The sequence below is a fragment of the Mirounga angustirostris genome, unplaced genomic scaffold, assembly GCF_029215605.1.
Source record: "Mirounga angustirostris isolate CCGP_5_RB_7025 unplaced genomic scaffold, mMirAng1.0.hap1 SCAF_1, whole genome shotgun sequence".
NCBI lineage: Eukaryota > Metazoa > Chordata > Mammalia > Carnivora > Phocidae > Mirounga > Mirounga angustirostris.
In genome coordinates, this window is record NW_026991709.1 from 171,653,409 (window position 1) to 171,677,065 (window position 23,657).

Sequence of the window (23,657 nt, forward strand, 5' to 3'; positions counted from 1 at the left end):
TAGGATACTCTTTAGCCTCCATGTATTTACGAGTTCTTTCTGACTTTCCTCTTGTGATTGAGTTCTAGTTTCAAAGCATTGTGGTCCGAAAATAGGCAGGAAAGTTCCCAATCTTTTGGTACCAGTTGAGACCTGACTGTAACCTAGGATTTGATCTATTGTAGAGAATGTTCCATGGGCATTAGGAAAGAATATGTATTCTGTTGCTTTGGGACGGAATGTTCTGAATATATCTGTGACGTCCATGTGGTCCAGTGGGTCATTTAAAGTCTTTATTTCCTTGTTGATATTTTGCTTAGATGATCTGTCCATTTCAGTGAGGGGGGGTGTTAAAGTCCCCTACTATTAGGTTGTCAATGTGTTTCTTTGCTTTTGTTATTAATTGGCTTATAATTGGCTGCTCCCATGTTAGGGACATAGATATTTACAATTGTTATTATTCATTCATAAATTCTTATTTAGAAAATTAAATGTATATTATTTGTCAATCTTTTGATATAGGAACAATGTACCCCTTTGCCTTCTTGTTTCTTATCTTTTTTTTTAAGTTGACTGTTGACTGGGGTTGATGTTATCATTTTTACCTAAACTACACTCATCATGCCTGGGACTTAGTTTTGTTAAAATAAGACATGTGAAACTACAGGAGTACAGAATCCTACTAGAGTTTAATGACCCTCCTCCCCCAAACTTTTATAATTATCTTGCCCACAGCATCTTTATTTTTCACTGACTTGCCTTTATTGAGTCTTTCCCAAAGGATTCCAAGTTATTTTTGTAGAAATGACAGTTCTTTCCTTTTTATTACATTTCATCAGTTTATGTAATATTTAAACTAAATAAGTACAAGTGGTCTAAACAGGTTTAGGAACAAAAACAACTGATTCTTGGCAAGTATACAACTTCATAGGGAGGAACAAAAGGATACAGGTTCACTTGCCTGTAGCCTACCAAGCCATACCTACAGCTTGCCACAGGCAATTGGCATGGTTCATTACAGAAGGAATGGAGAGAATCTCTTTATTCACAAAGTCAGGTAAGGGGAGGTGGGTTGACAGAGCCCCTATAGTGCTTTAAAAGAAGTCATATTCTGTTTTATTGCCTTGTAAGCAGACTCTGGCTTATTAGACCATGTAATTGTATCTAAAATCTCTGCATAGGCTTCCTATAGAAGCACTGTAGGTTGACTTCTAATGGGCTGATTCCAGTAGGGGAGACCGATGGTGGGACCTGACAGGTGGATGGCAGACCAATGACAAATGAATATGGAGCAGATAGTTTTCTAGGTATCTCTCAGTTGCATAATATAGATGATTGTCCATTCCCAATTCAACAGTGCATTACAACCTTTTCACTGATGTAACCCTACCTGAAGAGTGGGATATAACACACACTCTGAAGAGCCAGGAGGCAGATCCTGAAGCAGTCTACTGCAAGTCAGGGGTTTATAATACATATTTATTCTACTTCCAAATTCCACTGGATAATACATCTATGGTGGTTTTAATATAAACTGTTTTAAAATACAACCATGAAATTCCTCAAATCTGTTAAGAAATACAGTTCTTGGTGCCAAACACGGTTAAGGGAAAAAAAAAAACAACAAAAGAGATGGTACTATTTTTAGAAATATCAGGGAAGGAGTGAAAATGACCAGAGCTTTAACAGGAAAGGGTACAAGCCATGCAGGTATCTGAGAAATGGGAATTTAAAGGCAAGGGAACAACAATCACAAAGGCCCCACTGTAGGCAGGGACATGTTTAATGTCTTTGAGAGCACAGAAATTGGGTAGTGGGGCTCAAGGGACTTTCTAATTTATTTAACACAGAAGATGTTGCTGCATGCTTGAATGCAGATGGGAGTAATGTAGAAGGGAAGAAGAATTTAATGCAGGGAAAAGGAGAAAAGCAATGGCTAGAGCCAAGTCTTCGAGTGGGTGAGAGGGGATAGAATCCAGTGCACCAGTGGGTGAGGTTGACCTTAAAGGCCCAGAGAGATTTTGTATTTGTGTTAAGGGAGGGAGCAGAAAGCATCCATTGCTACAGCCACTACCCAAGACCAAAATACCAACATCTCTTGGTCAGATTATTTCAACTACCACGTTCTTGGTCTCTCTTCATACATGCTTGCCCTGCTGCAAGCCATTTCCCATACTCTTCAAAAGAGTTATATTTTCAAACTACAAATGTAATTACCCAAAACCTAATGGCTTTCCCTTATCCTTGTGTCAAAGAACATAATCCTTAAGATAGCTTCAACAATGCTCAGTGAGAATATTTTAAATGTTGAATGAAGGTTCAATATTTTCTCTTAACTAATGTGTTCTTGAAAACAATGGGGGGGTTGGTTTCTGTATTTTTTATAAGCTTCAACTGAAGCTTATAAGAAAATGTTCTTCTGTTTTTACAAGTTTCAACTGAAGCTTATAAGAAAATGTTCTTCTGTTTTTACATCATATATTTCAATGTGACCTAGTTAATCCTTTAATAGCTAGCTTTCAACACTTTTGATCAGCTTCTTACTGTGATATAAAAGATTAGATCCTATTCCTAAGAGTAAATCTCCTGTGGAACATTTCCTTGATGAAATGTTTAATATTGTGGTCAATGGAGGAAAATGAAATTCCTACAAATGCCTGTGTTATCATGAATGAAAACATTTCTAATAACTGTGCTTTCAACCTATTCCCTTCTGTTCCTCATGGATATACCTTTCCCACATAACAAAGAGCCTCTGACCCACAAAAAATGAAAAGATTTCTTTAAAAAGGATTGAGCAAATAACCAAATCCTTAGGCTATTGGCCAAATGTAGATTTGATGTTGGAGCCAGTTTGGGAATTGATAAATTCCTGTATTCATTGCTGTTTTTTTTTTTTTTTTAAAGATTTTATTTATTTATTTGAGAGAGAGAGAATGAGACAGAGAGCATGAGAGAGGGGAGGGTCAGAGGGAGAAGCAGACTCCCCGCTGAGCGGGGAGCCCGATGCGGGACTCAATCCCAGGACTCCAGGATCATGACCTGAGCCGAAGGCAGCCGCTTAACCAACTGAGCCACCCAGGCGCCCCTTCATTGCTGGTTACAGAATGGAATCCTTGACTTGGCCCCCATAAGACTGATGAAATTGTAGCAGAAAAATAAAAATAATCCTAATTCTCTTCATTTGTAAATGAATTCTCTACCACAGTATATTTTCTTGGTGATGATGGCAGAATTGGCAAAATAAAGATATCTGAATGAATGCAGGGTAGAACAACATTGTCATAACATGAAGCAAATTTAACTAGGATTGTAGCAGCTGTGATGACACTGTAATCTCTGCACTATATTAACACATCAGGCATCTGAAAAACCAGTCTAAAAGCCAAAATCCACCCAGGTATTACTTTTTTTGACCCAATTTCTCTGGGCAATGCAAACAAAAGCAGATATGTTGGTCTAAACTCTATGAGAGTTAGCATCATTCTTCTTAGCATCTTTATTGGAAAATTTTGTCCAACAATGGGCATTTAGGCTTGAAAGACCTCTGAGTGTTTTATTCTGTTTGGATTTTCACATGATAAAGCAGAGTAGAAAGGTAAGTGAAGAGGAACAGGTTCCCTGGCATTGAGCACATGAACAGGAAGTATCACCTTTTATCAATTAGAAAATAGTAACAGCATCATAGAATCAGCTTTTCACTGACTTTAGGCAAGGTTTTTCCTATTTTACTTTAGCTGTGATATAGATCACACAGTCCATTGCTAGAATCCCAGGACCCAGGTCTTCTGTTTCCTGGTCTAGTACCCTTACTCTCACTTAAGTATTCTCACTTAAAAATTGGGAGACTTAACATTTAAAAAATCTGGACTTCTAGCTTTTCTAAAACAAGAAAAAGGATGAGAAGGAGGTGGGGGAGAGAAGGAGGAAGGAAAATGATGAGAAGAAGGAAGAGAAAATGAAAAGAAAAAGATCTGAGTTCACACTCCCACATGGTAACAGTATGTAAAGTGTTAAAAACCTATTATGTCTATAAACAAATTATCTTAGGTTAACTTTCTGGCTTTGTTTCCCCAGAAATCTTATAAAGGTAAAATGTCAGCCAGGTGACCAGGCAACAGTGTTATAGTAAAAATAACCCAGGACTGGCACCCTGTATCTGGCTGAGAGGAATGCAAATGAACAATACATATCTGCTGGACAGTCATTGTGCTAGGTTTCCCTGAATGTGGTGACTCTCATCACTGGGCCCCCTCATGGGGACTTTGGAAGCTATGCCTCTAGAAATGTTGCAAGAGATCTTTGCTCCTATTTAAGACATCAACCTTCTGGGTCGCCTGGTGGCTCAGTCAGTTAAGCATCCCACTCTTGATTTCAGCTTAGGCCATGATCTCAGGGTCCTGGGATCAAGCCCCAAGTCAGGCTCCATGCTCAGGGGGGAGTCTGCTTGAGATTCTCTCTCCCTCTGCCCCTCCTCACCCCTGCGAATACGTGCGTGCACTTTCTCTCTCTCAAATAAATCAATAAATCTAAAATTAAAAAAAAAAAGAAAAGATATGGACCTTCTAAGTCAGAAGGCTCCAGGCCTGCTACATGAGTCTCAATTCTTTGCTCTTAAAACATGACTGTGGGGACAAGAAAAAGTCCCTGAATTGCTGTTTGGACTTCTCCCAGACTCCATCGAAGAGAAGGTCCTGGCCCTGGTCTTTTGGCATGTACTCTGTCCTGTCCTTATGTGAGCCAGAGGCCAAGTGTGCTGCATGGTGATCAGGTCCATTTGACTAGCTAGTTGACCCTAAGAACACTCACCTGGATGCACTGTAGTAACAGTGACCTGCCCCTTTTTGATGAGATACATGGTCTCTAGTTCACCAGAGCCTTCACCATTCCTTATTATCTCACACCTGGCTTTTTCAGCATACTCTCCGAAAGTTTTAGAGTGCTATTGCAGATTCTGGATAAGGTAATTTATTGTTACAGTAACTTGACGAATAACCTGTCATGCAAGGGAAGTGTTGAACATCTAAATATTTATGAGCTTCAGAGAAATGAATATCATTCACCTACAGGGGTCTAATATGTTTCTGTTTTGGTCACCTCTTTGTTCTTTCTTCTGTATTTTGGACAAAAGCAAAAACCTGCCATCCTGGCCCAGTGGGCTTCCAATTTTCTCTTTTCTGCCCCCAGTTTTTATCTGCATCTGAGGTAAATTAGGAACAATCCAGCCAAAATCTTCAAGGCCATTTTGATTTACTTCAGAGAATTCTTTTTTAATAATTAATTGGAAAATAGGTCTTAACATACTTAGTTGTCACATCTTAGGACAATTCCTTTGCAGATGTGGAAAGAAATAGTTTTCAAAATAATTGGGCTCTATCTCTAAGGATTCAACATCAGAAATCAGAAATGTATCTCTTAAAAAAAAACTTAGGACATGTGTGTCAGTGTGGATGTGATTAAAAAAACAAAAACAACAACAACTGGTTACAGGCTGTCACCAAGCGAGAGGAAGGAGGCCATTAGCATGATATTCATCATTCCGTAGTTCCAGGAACTTCATTTGAGAGAACAATCTACCTGCTTTAGTTTTTATGAACCCCCTATGAGTTACAGATACCAGATGTCTTTTCTCTGGCTATCTCTCTGATGACAGACATAGTGGCACATAAAAGGAAAAACAGTCCGTGTTGGGGAGGAAGCTCACAGCTTACGGCGGGACAGTCCATTATTAATGGACAAAGTCACAGGGTAGTTAATGTACGGATGTCAGACTTCCCAACTTTCATAGAGTCCCCTTGGGGAGTGGTGCTGACAGATGAGTTGAAGGCAGAACCGCAAGCAGAGCTGATAGTCAGCAGGGGATCATTAGTCTGCTTGAAGAGCAGGGGCTCCTGAGTGATTAAGAGGTAACAGCTTACAAGAGCTATGCATAAATTACACATTCCAGGGTCAACACCCCAAATTCTTCATAGTTTTTTTTTTTTTACAAGGCATAGGATATGAATGGCAAATATATTCTATCAGTCTGTCAATAGAAACTCTGAAAACTTTGTTATTTCTTATACTCAGTATATATAAAAGCAAATGGACTCTTCAATTAACCCTGGATTGTTTCCCAGCTTCTATTGGAAAAGGGATATGGTGGTGCTGAATGTAAAAGGGCATCCAAGAGGAGCCTGTTCGAGTACTTGTAACTCATTTTAAAGATGCCTGTACACAGGGCGCATGGGTGGCTCAGTCGTTAAGCATCTGCCTTCGGCTCAGGTCATGATCCCAGGGTCCTGGGATCGAGTCCCACGTCGGGCTCCCTGCTCAGCAGGAAGCCTGCTTCTCCCTCTCCCACTTCCCCTGCTTGTGTTCCTGCTCTCACTGTGTCTCTCTCTGTCAAATAAATAAATAAAATCTAAAAAAAAAAAAAAAAAGATACCTGTAGACAACAGAGATGAGCGTTTTTAAAGCTAGGATTATGGAGGATTAATTTCAATTTTCCCAGTTCTATCTTTTAATTGAGCCCATTCATTCTCATTCTGAAAACTTCAGTGTGGCCACATGAAAGCTTCTGTACTTTAAGCTTTATGGATCTACCCTGACATTAAAACAGAAATCACGTGTGGCTTAACAGGGAAGCCCCTTATATGTGGTTTGTTGAACGAAGCTGCTCATTGTCAGGAAACTGACATACTCTGCATTACTCTAACATACCTAGCCCTGAACCTGTGAGTTTAATTCAGACTTGCTTCTTAATTGTTTATGAGCTGTCTGGAATGCTGGTCTATCATGAGGTAACTTGCATTTTTGCTCTTAGATTGTTGCTGGGCATGTGGGATTTTGTTGAAAATAAAAGGTGTACCAGTAGAAAGCAAATTTGGTATGGTATTTGCTACCAAATAAAACATGACCTGTTTTAGATCGCAGCCACTTTCAGTCTTTGGACCACTCACTGATTTTCCCCATCCCTTCTCTGTATTTCGCTGGTTGATTTTTAGTGACAAATGCCACATTTCCCCAGCTGAGATAAGTATGGAAATGAAAACAGAAGCTATGTCAACTTGAATTTAAAGTTTTCTAACCTGAAAATGAACTAGTCCCCTTAGCATAATGTACTCCCCCGCAAGCAATTCTCTTAACTAGGCTACGGTGCCATTTGGGAATGGGATGTTTATATGTATATTTTCTTCATTCCCTGCAGAAAGTCATCATCTGAGCATTGCTGAGTGCAGATTTAATGCACATCACTGCACACTTGCCCCAGTAACACGGCGAGGGCCTGCCACTGGAGATTCAGAACAGCTCTAGGCAGGAGCAAAGAGGATTATTGCCAATCCAGGCATTTTTAGTGATACGCATCTCTAAAGGCAGGGTAGTATGGGTAGCTATTTTAACTTGAATATCTAGATTGATTTTCAAATGGAGAATAAGTAACAAAATAGCTATATGATTGGCAAGATACCCATATGTTCATGCATCGTAGAAACTCCTCCAGATGATGCAAACATCTTACTCCCACAAAGACTGGTAGAAAAATGTATTTTTTTGGGAGAAAGATAATTAACAATGGAGAACAATATAAAATCTAAGCTAGAAGCAACCTTGGAGTTCACTAAAGCCAACATATATTTGAATTTTAAATGTTTTGTTACAGAAATTTTCAAACATACACCAATTACAAAAGTAGAGACAGTGGTATAATGAACCCTCATGTATCATTCAGCTTTAATAGTTACCAACACTGTTTCATTCTTATATGTCTCTTACCCTCTTTGGGTATTGGTTGTCCTTTAGCTGGTCACAGGAGTATCTTTCTACTTTTCATTATGTTTATATTTGATAACTGTGTTTTTGTATTTTTAGTCCAGAATATGGGAAAGATTGAAACAAATACTCTTTGTGGAGTTATCTGTATTTTCAAGACTTTCCCTCGTATTGTAGACATACCCAAAAATGGTTGTTCATAAATTATTGAAGAATGTCATATTTACTTTAACAGTGTCTCAGGGGTTTTGTCATCTATAAAATGGGAATATATAGCACTTATATCATATGGTTCTTGTAAGAATTAAATGTTAATATATGTAAAGAATTTAAAATCATGCCTGACATATATTATTCACTATAGAAGTATTACTAACGTTCATATGTGAGGTTGCTTCTTCTTTTATTGTCTTTGTCGGGTTCTGGTACCAGGATTATACTCATTTCATTAAATGAACTGGTAGCTTTTCATCCTGTCTTTGCTCTGACACAATTGTTTGGTAAGGGAATTACCTTAAAAATTTGAAAAAACATTTCTTATAAAATTTATGGCTCAGAGCACTTGGAAGAAAGTGATTCTTGACAACTTTCAATTCTTTCCATGATAAATGGTCTATTCAGATTTTCTATATTTTCTTTATTCAGTTTTGTTATCTATATAATCTCAGTAGATTTTTCATTTCATCTAGATGTTCAAATGATCACAGGATTGTGGATAGTCTGCTTTTATGATTTTAAATCTTGTATACAAAATTGTATGCTCCTTTTAGTTTCTAATTTTGTGTATTTGTATTTCTCTGGTTTCTTTTTGATTAGATTTGGGGAGAAATACACTTGTATTTTTTTTTCTTCTCAAAACTTCTCTCAGTTGTCTCATGTGTACTGTTTCTATTTTCCAATTTATTAATTTTGACCTTCATCTTCTTTCCTTCTCTTTCCCTTAGGTTTGTTTTGTGTTCTTTTTAACATTCATGAGGTGAATACTTAGTTTATTGATTTTGATTTCCAGAATTTCTTAATAATAAATTTAAAGTTATTAACTTGCCTCTGAGTGCACTTTTTGTAAATTTTATTAGTGTGGATGCATTTGTCCTCATTTCTTCAAATTTGGAAACATCCATAAATTATGGTTTTTCTTTGTGCTTTGACTCAGTAGATATTAGAAAAATGACTTGAAATTTGCATGGGTTGATTTTTTTTAATGTGGTTATTGTCATTGTATAAAATTACCTATAGCTAGTTTCTAGTTTAACTATATAATGGCAGAAAATAAGACCTGATGTGTACAATTTTAACTTCTTAAATTTTTTTTCTTGGCTTATTATGTAGCCAATTATAATAAGCATTACATGGGCACTTGAAAGGAAAGTATATAAATATACAGTAGCTCTCTCTTATGGGCGATTTCGCTTTCCATGGTTTCAGTTACATGTGGTCAACTGTGGTCCAAAGGAGATGACCCTCCTTCTGACATATGGTCAGAAGATTAAGAGTAGACTAATGCTATGTCCCAATGCCTATGTCATTCACATCACTTCATCTCATCACAGGCATTTTATCATTTCACATCATCACAAGAAGGGTTAGTACAGTACCATAAGATATTTTGAGAGAAACTATATTCACTTAACATTTACTACAGTATATTGTTATAATTGTACTATTTCATTGTTAGTTGTTGTTGTTAATCTCTTACTATGCTTAAATGATAAATTAAACTTTATCATAGGTATATATGTATAGGAAAAAAATAGTATATATAGGGTTCAGTCTTATCCGCAATTTTAGGCATCTACTGGGGGGCTTGGAACATATTCCCTGTGGATAATAGAAGATAAGTACATATGTTTTATTATTACATTATTCAATTTTTTGTATCCTTATTTCTATTTACTTGGTCTGTCAAATTAAGTAAAAAAATATGCTTTAGTAATTCCTTGTGTTTCCAAATATTTAGCATTATAAATTTTGATACTATGTTTTATGGTGTTTAAAATACTATAACTGGAATGTCTTCATTAGGGTTTGTGTATCTTAATAATAAAAAGGCTCTTTTCCCAATTTGATGTTTTTGCATACAGATAATACTCGGTCCTAAACTAGTAAGTTTATCATCTATTCTTTTTAAAATCTATTTTGTTAGAATATTTTATTTTAAATAAATGCCATCAAATTCTGGTTAGATCAAACAAAATTTTAACTGAATCTGATGCTCTTATGTTCATATGAAAGTTTTATCTCTGTATATTCTGTCATATACTATATACTCTTGTATTTGTCATCTTTTTGTGAGTTTTTTATTCATGCTGTTTCGCTCATCTTTACCTTTGGTCTTTGGTTGAACAGATTACAATTTATTTGATTTAACTGTCTCCAGCAACTTGGAAGACACATATTCTGTTTTTATATCTACCTTAATCTATATTTCCTCTAATTATTAGAATAAAGAATAACATAAAAACTTTTGATTCCCTCTCAAAGAGGGGAAAATACAACATGTTTTTACTATTAAAAGGATGATGTGTTGGTATGAAATGTTAAGTATGCCATGATATTAAATAAAATAATACGTCTGCACTGATAAAATATCTTTATTAATTACATTGATTATGTATAGATTGGATCTTTATTCCTGAATTTCCATATTTATGAAGCTTTCTGATCATTATACGTTCCTTTGGCATTCTTTAAAAAAGCTTATCTAGTTAGTCATGCTTATCACTAATGCAATTTTCTACAATGTTCATTTGGCTTTTTATTGCATCTGCACTGCAGGTTTTAATTCTTTCATTTCTCATCTTTGTTAGCTCTTTTTAAATGCCAGTCTGTATCAGAGTCAGATCCCTTTTCCCATTAGCATCTCTGTTTCATAGAATCCACGCTTTCTTTGTCTTGACTGAAAGCACAACAGAGACACATCTTTGTTATGTTTTGTTTTACATCCTCAGACAATGGCTGACTCTTCCCTCCTCTTGCCCCCGCTCTTTATCACGGAGTATTTTCTTAGGTCACCGTGATGGAGCGGATTTTTTATTTAACTCTATTTATTAACATTGGTTATGATTTTACCCAGGTCTTAGATTCACCAACCAAAAATGGGTTTATCCCTTTATTCACTCAAACTGACCACAGGGGCTCCCAGAATCGCCATCTCATATCTTAAGTTTAAAGCAATTTGATAGCCATATTTCCTTTCCAAATTACTGGTGTCTGGCTATCATTAATTTAGTAAGATTCTGAGGAACTAAGATAGAGCTTTCTATTGCTTCAGTTATCACTGTCTCAGTGAACTGGTATAACCTCTTTCCTGTGTCCACACAATATGCCATGGTAGCCTCTTTCTCTATAGAGCATTAGTTAGAACTGTTGATTGCTAGTGATTCTGGGGAGAGGGAGATGGTGTATTGTGTGTGTGTGTGTGTTAATAAGTATGGTAGGTTACTTCCTCTGGATACCTTAGAAAAAAATGTTTTCTCATAATAAGGAGACAGACATCAGATTTTTTAATTAGATATCCAGACTGAAATATATTTAATATAGAGGTATAACATAGCTCTTGTTGGAAGCCTTTAAAGATATCCTTCCCATATTCCTTGTTGTTAATTTAGTTGTTTAGTCATGAGTCTCTGCTCTAGTCTTAATATTGTGTCTCCCCAAAATTCGTATTTTGAAATCTTATCCCTAAAGGTAAAGGCATTAGTAGGTGGGGCCTTTGGGAAGTGATGAGGTCATGAAGGTGGAGCCCTCATGAATGGGATGAGTGCTCTTATAAAAGAGACCCCACAGAGCTCCCTAGGCTTTTTTGCCATGTGAGGATACCGCAGAATATTACCTCTAATGAACTGGGAAGAAAACCCTCACCTGACCATGCCGGCACCCTTATTTCAGACTTCCAGTCTCCAGTATTGGGAGAAATAAATTTCTGTTATTTACAAGCTACCCAGTCTGTAGTATTTTGTTATAGCAGCCTGAATGTATTAAGACAGTCTTCTATGGTTATATCTCCATTTGGCCTATTTGTGCTATAATTATAGGTAATTCCTCAAGTAAATTTTTGATGACTACCCACTGTTTTTAGTCTGATGAGAACTTTGCTTCTTTCTTTGTTTTTTACAAAAAGCTAGGTAATAATAAATCAGCCTTAGCTGCCAAGAGCCCATTTTTCAACACTGCCCTCCACTCTAACTCACCCCCTATTTCACTTAAAAATAATCTTTCACAATATTTAACTTACTTTCAGAAAAACACCCAAATCTTCAATGCTACTCCAGAGCCTAGTCTCTGCTGATATCCTAGACTTAGACTTGAACTACCCTCCCCAGCACGCATGGGCACTACCATGTCACTTTTCCTCATGGCCAGACAACCTTCCCACTCCTGACATATGTACTGCTGCTTGGTCTGTAATACTATTCCTTCATTCTATTCTTTCATTCTTCCAAATCTGAGCTCCAGAGAGATTTACTTCTTCAAGGAAGTTTCCTCCCAGTCTAGATCATGTCCTTCCAACAGACATACCTGATTTTACTGTGCTTGGCAGATACTGCTTTTTTAGAGATTGAAGGTTTGTGGCCACCCTGTGTTAAGCAAGTCTGTCAGTGCCATTTTTTCCAACAGCATTTGCTCACTTCATGTCTCTGTCACATTCTGGTCATTCTTGCAATACTTTAAACTTTTTCATTATTATTACCTTTGTTGTGGTGATCTGTGAGCACTGATTTTTGATGTTACTATTGTAATTGTTTGGGGGCACCAGGAACCGTGCCCATGTAAGATGGTGAACCGAATTCATAAATGTGTGTGTTCTGACTGCTCCACCAGCTGGCATCAGCCCATCTCTCTCCCTCTCCCAGGGCCTCCCTATCTCCTGAGACACAACAATATTGAAGTTAGGCCAATTAATAACCCAATAATGGCTTCTTTTTTCTTTTTTTTAAAGATTTTATTTATTTATTTGACAGAGAGAGACACAGTGAGAGAGGGAACACAAGCAGGGGGGAGTGGGAGAGGGAGAAGCAGGGTTCCCGCTGAGCAGGGAGCCCAATGCGGGGCTCGATCCCAGGACCCTGGGATCATGACCCGAGCTGAAGGCAGACGCTTAACAACTGAGCCACCCAGGAGCCCCCCTATAATGGCTTCTAAGTGTGTTCAAGTGAAACAAAGAGTCAATTGGTGCAGAAAACTTCACTATCTTATTTTAAGAAATTGCCACAGCCACCCCAACCTTTAGCAACCATCACCATAATTAATTAGCGACCATCAATATCAAAGCAAGACCCCCCAGCCAAAAGATTATGACTCGCTGAAATCTCAGATAACGGTTAGCATTTTTTAGCAATAAAGTATTTTAAATTAAGGTATGTGCAGTTTTTTAGACATAATGCTATTGCACACTTAATAGACTACAGTATAGTGTACATACAACTTTTATATGCACTGAGAAACAAAAAAATTCACTTGACTCATGTTATTACAATATTTGCTTTATTGCACTGGTCTGTAACCAAACCCACAATATCTCCGAGGTATGCTTGTATTTTACACGATCAGATCACTGAACCCTGTTCCTCTCCCAGCCCACAACCAAAAGCACACATTCCAGTGTGACTGAGTACCCCCTTACTTCCCAACAGGCCCGTAAGTCTTATGGTAGCGGGACCATTCTGTTTTTGCTCACTGTTATATCCGCTACATCTATGCCAATGCCTGGGAACTGAGAGGCTCTGCCGGAGTTAGATATTTTTACTTTTTAAAAGCAATCTATTCTCTTCAATCTTGAAATCCTAATTTACGTACTCCATTAAGACCCAATTATAAATCTCATTTATCACAACCATTTCTACTGAAATAACCTGGAACCATATGTTGATAAGGAATGCTGGCTTGCAGATAGAGTGAACAAATTCAAAGAGTAGCAAGACTCAGAAAAGAAGGTGTAGGAATGTCTTTCTTATATTTAGGTGTTCATTTCAGAGCTGTGTTATACTTATTTTACAGTAAGTCAGAACAACAAATGGAAGAAATATGATACTTAAGTCAGCTACATTTTATTTTTAAAATCTTGTTTATCTTTTCAAAAGGCAAAAGTTTGCATAAAGTGATAAGAACTTGACCTCAAATACCTACAACCAAACTATTCTGGAGTTTCCCAGGTGTTCTCTAGTCTATGTTTTGCTTAAGAGAATGAGGAAGTGTACAAATTCCAAATTACTTCACAAAGTAGAGATTCTTCGGATATTTCTGAAATGCTACATTATCAACTGCAACTATCTCTCCAGCTGTGCCCGCCATATGGATTTATCAATTCCTGTGGAGTGTTGTTGTAACACAACTCCTAACCAGGGGTTAATTTTGACAGTGAAGATTATGATAATGTGTTAACCTGCAACTATCTGATGATAAAAAAAAATTGGGTATGTTACACGTGGAGACGTGAAGAGCTTTCTTGGCTCGGTACAGAAAGCTATCAGTTGTTTTGTTAGTAGCCAGTATCTATGTAAGAGATCATGAACATTCTCCCAATCAGCTGCTGGATTAAAGATCTGACATATCTTCTGGTTCATTATGTAGATAGGGTTGGTCTCCCTGCAGAACTCTTACTGTTCCATTTGGAATTTTTAATTTATTCTACATGTCTCAAATGACAAGATCACTAGTGAGTATAGTTAGGACAAATCAGCATGATTGGTTAAAAAAAGTTTTTCATCCATATTCTTCATCCTTGATGAATGTACAGCCACTTAATTAAATCATTTTCTTTTAAATCAGTATTTGGATACTACACAGCATCAGAAGCTATAGCCCCATCTTTAGACAAAATGCTACAATTTATTTTTTTGGATGCGAACTTTACTTGGCCAAATGTGTAGTTTTCTCTGGTCTTTGATTTGGCCCTACTTAAGTTACTGTCTTCCTAAATGTCTGAAAAGTAACTGAATGAGTTACAAAGTACATACAGCAGAAAAATGGCTGACTTCCTATTTGTTCTTTAATACTCACAGGATCAAGATCCCTGATAGTACTGAACATTTTGGAGCCTTCACTTTCTGATCTCCCAACCAGAGTCTATTTCCAAATTTCCAGGACTCAGGCAGTATTTCCGCATTCTATATACTGCACCATTATCCTGCTTAATTCAATGTAACATCATGATGCACTGACCTGACAAAACACCAATTCCTTGCTAAAAATGTATCCAAAGAGCTGCTTGTTTCTTCCTCAGCTGAAAAGATGAGATTCATAGGACATATTTCCAGTGGGCATTAAAACAAGAATGGTTCCCATACATCCTGCAGTGATTGTCCACTGGATTATTTATGAAATGCTCAGCCAGGTTCATGTTGTTGAAAGATCGGTGTTGATCATTTGTTCTGTTCTGGCTGGTACATCCCTGGTAGTACTCTACTGGATATGTAATGTGCTTTTCACGTCTCCAGACTCTTCACATCCCAACTAGCACCTGTGCTCCAACACAATATCATCCTTCACTGCTTTCTGGGACAGGACGACTCCAAAAGAGAAAGCTCAACATGAAATTGAGCTTTGTTGAATGATCACAGTTTGCAGATCATTCAGCTTTATGGATCAAATCTCAGTTCCCAAATGCCATTTCTTTTGGTGCTAATGCATTTGGCCCCGACTTTGACTGATCAATGGGCCTCCGGTTCTAAGGATCAAACCTGGAGATAATCTCTTTGATTTTTTTTTATGTTAAAAAAAAAAAAATTTCCAACTTGAATTTAAATCTATCCACAAATACTCTTATATAGTGCCTATCATTAAATTACATTAAATACAGAGTAACTGTCAGGAGAGATGTTGGGTAATTAAGGTCATCATTAATTAACTAAAATGCTTTGGTTTCTGCCAAATAATGAGCATAGAAACATTTACACAGAAGCAAAGAAGGAAAAGAAGAGAAAGAAAAAGAATTTCTTGAAATTTATTTCTGGAATAACTTTTTTTTTTTAACTAAATGTTTCTCTTTAGGTAACTGAACACAAATTTAATTAACTGCTATTTATTCAGTAGTTGAATTTATTTCTAAGTGCTATGGATTTGCTATAGCTGCAAAACGGCTTCAACATCTCTCTAACTAGGACTAAAAGGAGAACTAGGTAGAAAGTATATGGCTATCATTCCTGGGGAACTCTTCTTAGAACCCAGACCAGCAATTCTCTATACAGTTTAATTTAAGAAATTGGCGGCTTGGCTGCATAAAGTTTAGAATTATTCTATGGCTAGGGAATGTTTGCTACTTATGTACTCATTTTTTTCTATTCATAAGTATATAGTTATTGACATCAAGGCACAAAAATGTGGTCATAAAACATTCAAGTTGTTTTAAAGAGCTGGTAGGAAAATCAAAGGCAAAAAGTATGTCAGCAGTATCATAGAATAAGCTTAACTAATTGTGGAGATGACTGACATCAGAAATATTGACCCTCATTCCTGTAGTCCTATCCAGTGGGGGAGAAGCATGTCATTCCTTGAGACATGCAAGGCCTAATTCCCTCCTTTTGCTTCCTTTGCTGATTCTTTCTTTGGACTAAATGATCTCATGGCTGTGAGAAATGGAGCCTGTATTTGGTATAATAAAGACAAATAATCCTAGTGGCCTATCCTCCCAAACATGAAACACTCCACCATGCCATTTGTGTGGGACAGTTTATAACAAATAGTCCCTGCTCAAAGTGGCTCTTTATTCTGCTCAATCAGTGAAAAAAGGGAGGCTTAATGAATGAAGAAAAGCATCACCTTCCAAACTGTTTCACATTACTTTATGCTGACTAAATCACTAATGTCTAAAATCTCCTTTGATTGGCAAAATAAGAAGGAAAAGAAAAAGGGAGGAATTGGACCATTACATTTCAGATGAAGGAGTTCAGGTTCACAGATTTCAAAGGAATATGGTAGAGTCAAACAGCACAAACAAGACTGCCTTAAAAATGTTTAATGCTTGGGGCACCTGGGTAGCTCAGTCGATTAGCGTCTGACTTTTGGTTTTGGCTCAGGTTATGATCTCAGGGTCTTGATATAGAGCCCCACATTGGGCTCCGTGCTCAGAACAGAGTCTGCTTGAGACTCTCTCTCCCTCTCCCTCTGGCCCTCCCCCTGCCCTACTCTCTTGCTCTCTCTCAAATAAAGAAATAAATCTTAAAAAAAAAGAAGAATGTTTAACACCAAAAACAAAACAAAATAGAAAACACCACCCCCCTGGGGCGCTTGGGTGGCTCAGTTGGTTAAGCCACTGCCTTCGGCTCAGGTCATGATCCTGGAGTCCCTGGATCGAGTCCCGCATCGGGCTCCCTGCTCGGCAGGGAGTCTGCTTCTCCCTCTGACCCTCCCCCCTCTCATGTGCTCTCTCTCATTCTCTCTCTCTCAAATAAATAAATAAAATCTTTAAAAAAAAAAAAAAGAAAACACCGCCCCCCAAAAATACCTAGTAGTCTGTGGTACTGATTAACCTATTATTAAAGGTTACCTTTTCCTCATTGAATTGCAATAGATGTCCATTTAAGTAAATATATGAAGTTTCTTAGGTAGACATAAAACTCAGAATGCATTTTCCATAAAAATATTTAAAAAGGTGGCTTATCCAAGTTTGACTGACCCCTAATATATGTTTTTTTTTACTGAAGTGTAGTTGACCTACAATGTTAAATTAGTTTCAGGTGTACAACATAGTGATTTGACATTTCTATACATTATGCAATGCTCCCCATGATAATCTTAGTTACTGTCACCACACAAAGTTATTACATTATTGACTATATTCCCTATGCTGTTCTTTTCATTCCTATGACTTATTCCTTTTATAACTGGAAGTTTGTACTTTTTTTTTAGATTGCGAGTTGGGAGGGGCAGAGGAAGAGAGAAAGATTCTTAAGCAGGTTCCATACCCAGCATGCAACCCAACGCAGGGCTTGATCTCACAACCCCGAGATCATGACCTGAGCCAAAATCAAGAGTCAGATACTTAACTGACTGAGCCTCCCAGGCACCCCAATGCAAAAGCTTTTCAGTTTGATGTAGTCCCAATAGTTTATTTTTGCTTTTGTTTCCCTTGCTTGAGGAGACGTATTCAGAAAAACGTTGCTAAGGCCAATGTCGAAGAGATTACTGCCTGTGCTTTCTTCTAGAAGATTTATGGTTTCACATCTTACATTTAAGTCTTTAATCCATTGAGTTTATTTTTGTGTGTGGTTTAAGAAAGTGGTCTGGTTTCATTCTTTTGCACGTAGCTGTTCAGTTTTCCAACATTTATTGAAGAGACTGTCTTTTCCCCCATTGTATATTCTTGCCTCCTTTACCATAGATTAACTGACCATATAAGCATGGGTTTATTTCTGGGGTCTTTACTCTGATCCATTGATCTATGTGTCTATTTTTGTGCCAGTACCATCTTGTTTTGATTACTACAGCTTTGTAGTTTATCTTGAAATCGGGGATTGTGGTACCTCTAGCTTTGTTATTCTTTCTTAAGATTACTTTGGCTCTTCAGGGTCTTTTGGGGTTCCATATAAATTTTAGGATTATTTGTTCTAGCTTTGTGAAAAATGCTACTTGTATTTTGATAGGAAATGCGCCAAATCTGTAGATTGCTTTGTAGAGTATGGGTATTTTAACAATATTAATTCTTCCAATCTATGAGAATATCTTGCCATTTGTTTGTGCTTCAATTTCTTTCATCAATGTCTTAATAGTTTCCAGAGTACAGGTCTTTCACCTCCTTGGTTAAATTTATTCCTACATATTTTAGGAAGCCTTTAACTGTGCAGATCGTTGCCACATTTATTACATTTTCTTATTCTAACAACATATTTGAGGGGTTTACAAAATATAAATTTCATTTGGGTAGAATACTGTATAAGGATTTGAGAGTTATGCTGGAAACAAAGATATAGGGAAAGAGTAGGAGCCTAAAATGTGGATGAGAGAAAGTAGAGGGAATAAACTGGAAGTGGAGGAACTGCTTCTTGAGGAAAGTGGCCAGTTGTCCAAATCACATGGTGATAAAACTAGAATCCATCCATTCTGATGTCAATTTTCCAGGGAGTATGATATGATGGATGGGGCCCAATAAGTAAACCTCTTAAATGTCAGCAATACTTAAAATCCAAAGGACATTGTGTTATGGTCCCAGGTTTGGCTCTGAGTGCATCTTTGGGTGAGACATGAGGGCAAGAACTAAACTTAGTGTCTATACTACAGTAAAATGAATTGATGTTTGGAGCAAATAAAGATGCACCTGAAAGTCTGAAGGTACATTGAACTGGTAAACATAGGAACCAAGTATGGGGCAAGGGTTAGGAATAAGGCATGGAGTGGGGTTAGGCAGAGCTGTCAGCTTGACAAAATGTGGTTGTCTTGAAGATTATTCTGGGCATAGAGGGAAACATTTTAGCATAGCAACATCAGTCCAGGTCTAAGACCTGTCAGCATGGTTTGAACTCATTAAGAAACTGGGTGAGCCCGATCCTGAAGTTGACATCTGGATGCTAGAAACAGTATGTGTGGGATGACAGAAACCAAATAGGGCCCAGAGAAGTTACATAAGTGGCCCAAGACCACATAGTAAGGTAGTAGGAGATGTGAGTCTGGAATGTAGGTGTCCCAGTTTCATGATTTTTCCTTTGTCCCACAGTAAATACAAAATGACCCAGCTGAAATAACTACACTAGGGTTATTATATTTGTGGATAAGTACAGATCAAATCAAAGTCCCTGGACCCTGGAAATGTTTGCAAACAGAGAGGTTCTGCTGAGACAAGATCTACTTGATTTTGTAATGCAGGGGCACACATTTTCCACCCCGGCTGCATATTAGAATCATGTACAGTGCTTTTATAAATATAAATGATGCCAGAGGACCTCTCTCAAGAAAGGCACACTTAATTGATCTGGAATGGGGCCCAAAGAACCCCTGGCATAGAGAATCCAGTACCTGTTTCTACTGTTGTCTCCTGAACTGGAAAAAAAAAGGGTCGCGTTCTAGGCAAAGATAACTCTTGACCCTGCCATTGATTAGTGTGTGACCCCACATAATCTCTTTGCTTCGATTTCCTTATCTATGAAATACATGCCCTTACTTCTTAAAGGATTACTGTGAGGATCAGAGATAATATAATGGAAACTAAAACATTATAAACACCATGAAGAACTCTACAGATGCTCTGTTATAAGGTCCCTGCATCTCATGCTATGTGAACAGAATCCAACTTTAATGGGAATGTGTTCTGTGTAAAAGCATCTAATGATGACAATTATAGCTGGTTTCTGTAAAACCCATAACAATGAAAATCATCTTAGAATCAGAATCATGTGGTTTCTTTTTAGTACTCTAGGAAACCATACTTTCACTAATAATAATGTAGTAAAAGCTGGACAGATACAAAATGCTATTTTTGAAGATAAATACTTAAGAAAAAGCCAGTTTTTCTTGGTTGTTCATCTCCCTTATCAACAACCACAAAAATACACGAAGTAAAGGTAAATCCTGAGGTGATTATATTTTATTTTAAATTCTTTTAAAACAAAAGTGCTCAACCCTTCTGCTTGGGTGATGTGGAAATCAAAGTCCTCTATCTCAGCAGTGTGAATCTGGACTGGGTTTGTAGAAGGTGATCAAAGTGGGTGCATCTTAAATCTGGTGCTGCCTTAGAGTCTCTAAAACAATAGATTTGTGGAATCAGAATATCCTTGGGAAGTGGTGGGACACCTATGGTTTTAACATGTTGCCCTGGTTATACCTCAGCTTCCTGCCCATCACTGGCCAGAAGTGAGGGGTGTGTGTGTGAGAGAATCAGATATAGCTCAGGGCTTCTCAAACTGTAATGTGCATATGAATCACTTGGAGATCTTATTAAAATGTGAATTCTTATTCACTAGGCTCTGGGTGGAACCTGAAACTGTCTTTTTAACGAGCTGCCAGGTGAGGCAGATGCTGCTGGCCCAGGGACCACATTTTGAGTAGCAAGGATCTTGGTGACATATAAAAGGAAGGTGAGAACAAAAACCTCCCTTGAACAGTTCATGAGGAATTCACTGGTGAATAATACAATTTCAGCATAGTGGCAGGAAGAATCTCAAAGTACCTTGGTTCTATTGCTATTTAATGAGAGCTTGGTTAAGCATCATAAATTCCTGGTGCCAAATGACCTTGGAGTTGATGGAAAGCAAGGAGAAAATTCTGGATCTCAATAAACTCTATTTCTAATATGAAGGGACACCATGGACAACCAGAGCCCATCACAGTGATTTCTATTGTTTGGTGTTTGTGTTAAGATTTAATAGTAAAATCTATGCAATGACATCACAAATGAATTCGTATCTATTAACCAAAAGATGACAAAGATGCTACATGTAGTGATTGGTAAAGTACTGGATATACCTGCTGACTGAAATGCTTTTCAAAATAGATTAATTGTTGCTCATTTCTATGTTACCCTGAGAAGGTCTGACTGCACAGCTTTTGAAAGAGGACATGCAGCATCCTTTACAATGGATTTCATGCCATTACTCAGTATTCCACTGACACAGTAAAAGGCTGACTCATTTCCTTCCCTCTGCATGATCTGTTACAATTGAAACTGGGATACCATATGCTGGGTCTAAAACGCTCAGTATGTCCAGTGGCTCATGGTGATTCTGCCAGCTTTCAGGTGATACACAGCCTGGAGAAGCAACGAGAGAATCACTGCGGTGCAGTTTGCACTGAAAGGTTTTGAGTAATTGGGGGGATTTTATCAGATAATCATTGACTCCACTGCCTCAAACTGATGGCTGTCTGAGATGCTATCTCACACCCTTCAAGATCCTCTCGGTTTTCTTGCACATTTCCTTGCCTTGCCTGCCTTGCCCACAGTGTTACTGAGCATGCAAGTTCTGATAAAGCCCATAATGAGAATATTTATTTCCTTGTCTTTCACCATCAGGACTGTCAGGAATGTCAGCACAGCTCAAGAAACTGGATTTCAGAGCTGCCGACTGCTGCCAGCAAAGACGAGCACATTGCAGGGGATGTCTGTGAAAATGTTTAATATATTTCTCTGTGGGAAGGGGAAAGTCTTCGGGTGTCTCACCGCATAGCGGCACAGCAACACTCCAGGTGCTTTGCCTTTCCCAAAGATACTAGCATACCAGGGAGAGGTGGGGCACTTTGTTTCTTAATATGCCTACAAGATTAATTTTTAGAGTTGCTGCCATGTTATGAAAGTTTAATGCTGTGAGGTAGACTGCAGAAGAAATCAGCAAAACCTTTAATTCTTATTTTGATCCAATTTCATCATAGGAAGAGAAAAGTTAGTCTGAGTGAGCTTGACTTTAACCTAAGTATATGTCCAGTTAATTGCCTTCTTCATATAAATGACAGAGCTTCAATAATGCAAACCTACTGGATGAATATGTTTAGTCTTTATTGAGTTATTACCATGTAATGATACAACTAAATGGGATCTGAGAGATTTCCTTTCATCTCCTCATTTTATAGATAGGAAGAGTGAAAATATTTGCTCAATATCAAATAATGATTTGAAACAGAGTCAGGACTGGAACTCATGTCCTGGACTCCAAATTTAATGCTTCTGATACTAACTTGAAGGGAAAATGGGAGCCCTAAGGAGTAAACCCATCTCTCAGAACACAAACTACCGAAATCTAATCTGGATTCTCTGCCCGTCTTAAAAAACCAGAACCTTGAATAATTCCATGTCTTCAATCTAGCCTCTTCCATCTGCTTTTATACTTGTCATGTCAGAGTACAAGTCTTTTTAGCTATTTTGCTAATTGTTATTTCCTGCTGGAAAGGTTAGCTAGAGTATTAGATGAGCAAGGAAAAGTTACAACTTTAGAATACAGGGCAAAAATAAAAGGGTGTTTTCAAATTCTCAGTTAAAAAAATTTTTTTTTCTTTTCATCATGTGTTAAACCAAACAGAAAATTAAGGTAACAAGGATAGCAGATAGCAAATTCAACTTTAGCCAGAATTCCCAAGAATAGAGTTTATCAATCTTGTTACCTCAAGCTTTAGAGGAATCCTAATAAATGCCATTATCTATTCAACCTCCACACTACTGAGCCCTTTATGGAAGTTAGATTTGCCTTTCAGTCATCGTTAGTCTTTTTAGCAGACATTGTAAGTTGTCTATACAGCATGTCTCTATAGTCTCCCTTATTACAAAATTATGATTTTTTTTCAGGGCTATCAAATTGATCTGTATAAAATACTTGATTTTTCAGTCTCTTTTGCCACTGGGGGTGATCAGTGACATGTAGGTATAAGTCCTCGGGCAAAGCAAACCTTTCATAATACAAAGGCAAACTCAGATGGAGACTTTTGACTTTGGTCCTTGACTGTTTCTATTTCTTCCTGTTTGGACTGGATCTAGGTACCCTAGCCATATCACATGTTAAGGACTACAGAAAAGGATGCAAGAAACAGCTTGCATCCTGGAAAACATCTTCAAGAAGTGGTATCAGCTTTAGATTACATACCTCTGGAAATGTGTGTGAGAACAACACAAACTCCAGTGTTGAAGCCTGTGTTAGCTGGGTTCTCAGTTATTTATTTATTTATTTATTTATTTATTTATTTATTATTTTTTTAATTTAGTATTAAGGAGGGCACTTGTGATGAACACTGGGTGTTGTATGTAAGTGACGAATCACTAAATTTTACACCTGAAACTTATGTTACACTATGTTAGTTAACAGGAATTTAAATAAAAACTTGGAAAAATAAACAAAAATAATTCAAATGGATTCCTAACTGATCCAGTTATTATGAGTCTTTACAAAGTGATCCTGGATTGGATCTTATCCTTTTCTAGACCAGACACAAGATGAAATAAAGCAACGTCACCTTTGAAACCAGTCAAGTTGGAGAAAGTACTGGTAACTTTACCTACATTGCCTTACCAAGCAACA

The 23,657-nt window shown here is 37.5% G+C and overlaps 1 protein-coding gene across 1 annotated transcript in view; it reads right to left on the reverse strand.

Moving 5' to 3' along the window:
- Positions 1-23,657, reverse strand: part of CNTN4 (contactin 4) — a 942,629-nt gene that overhangs the window by 210,701 nt on the left and 708,271 nt on the right. The window lies entirely within an intron of this gene.